Genomic DNA, 1,929 nt, shown 5'->3' with positions numbered 1-1,929 from the left:
AGTTTGTGGGGAGTAGATCTCCCGGATATTAAAAGCTATCAATTACGCTCTTCTTTACCCGATGTTAGTGAGGCTTCGGCATCAATATGGTTAGATATTGAATCTTCTCAGGCAAAGTACTCCCTTAGTAGTCTGCTACTCATAGACAAAATGAGGACAGTTACGAAGTATTACCATTTCCCAATAAATATCAATAATTTTAAAGTAGGGACTCTAATGTGTCCGATCGAAGGCAATATAGCCAAACCCCATTTCTTACCCCAAAACGTGGTGTACCATGTTTCCGACGGGGAATACTGGATTCCATGTTTAAACTATGGACAACCAGTTGGTTTATCTTGCTTGGATGATTTATCTGAGGGAGAAACAATGATGTCCTTTGATCAAAATAAGTCGTAACTAATGACTACCGAGTAGAGATCTGTTCTGTTTTCTTTTTATCAGATCAGAGATGTTATTCAGAAAAGAACCACGCTTTTAATAGACCCGTACAGATCCGATACAGAAAAGAGGGTGCTTATTGCTAAGAACACACTCTCTGTCAGTACCCTTTATCATTTGTTGCAGAGTGACCCCTTAGACGAGACTTTGTGCCTTTATGAGGTCTGCAAACAATTTTGGGGGTTCAGATCTCTTCGGACACAGGGGAGGATATTTGTGAAAATACAAGAAGTATTTCAATCTGTAAGAAGACTTTTGCCCTGAAGTTGAAGATTCATCATAGAGTCTATCTGCCCCCAGACACTCTCTCAAAATTCAAGTGGGAGTATGTCTTAAATACAAAATGACTATGGACACTCTTACTCATTGCTTGTTGACCATCCACCGGCGCTATAGGAGCGGTGTGTTCTCTGCGATGGACAGGATATTGCGGACAGAATTGGAGATGGTTCAGGTTTCCCTTTTCCTGGGCCTGCCCAGTCTACCTTACTCAGATGTGCATAGGAAAAAATACTTCAATACCCTCACTCTCTGAGTTCAGAAAAAAAAAGTTCTGTTGAGTTGGGTGTCTGAAAACCCCCTGGGTCTATTGGTTTGTCGTAACCTTGTCATGGAGCATAGCCCTTTGGACTTTTTAAAAGGTATTTTGCACCATACAATAGAGGATTTTTATTCGATATGACAGCCCTTTTTGAATTACCAAGGTACAGGCTAATATAGCTATGACGAAATTGACTAATGAATCTAATGTCCAGAGAGGAAGAATTACGAACAAATGAACGTGTATTAATTAACGCTCTTGAAGGTTGAGAGCTATAGTTTTGTTATAATGAGTTCCAGTATTCGTTTTTTATATTTTATTTTTCTTCGGCCCGTTGATTTACCTTTTCTTATATACATGCACATGGGTGTAATTGTGTTCAATTTGCATTGCTTTTTGAGTTGGGGACTGATTTGTTCATTGAAGCATTAAACTAATTTTCTCTGAATAAAAATATTTTTGAAAAAAATTAAAATGTTAACATGGATAGAATACAAATTATGATTTATCTTAAGGGTCATCACACCTCGGGTGACAATATGATGTTGAGAGGGTGTGCCCTTCGGAGCAACCTCTGTCTGTGTGGGGAACTGAACATGCGCTGTTGGCTTTCCTCTGCATCACAAGCCATCCATCCAGCCAACAGATTGCGAGACTGTGTAACTGCTATAAATAGAAATAGCCAAAGTCAATGTAAAATATAAACTTTGATAAGAAGGAAAAAAAAGGTACAATTCAGATAACGGTCAAGATAGTTGCTGAGGGGGAAAAATCTCCGCTGGAAATTGTACGTTATAATGAGAGAGTTGATTGGATGCTATCTTTGGTTGAATAAGTTGAACCAAGTGAAATAACCGGAATTACTAATTGTGATTGGATGTCGATAACTATACAATATGAGTACATTTTTGATTGGTCTCTGTGAAGCATTGTATGAAAGTAAAAAG

Source organism: Chiloscyllium punctatum, unplaced genomic scaffold (assembly GCF_047496795.1).
Source record: "Chiloscyllium punctatum isolate Juve2018m unplaced genomic scaffold, sChiPun1.3 scaffold_79, whole genome shotgun sequence".
Taxonomy (NCBI): Eukaryota; Metazoa; Chordata; class Chondrichthyes; order Orectolobiformes; family Hemiscylliidae; genus Chiloscyllium; species Chiloscyllium punctatum.
The sequence above is the reverse complement of the archived record's forward strand: the minus strand, read 5'-3'. Positions refer to the sequence as shown.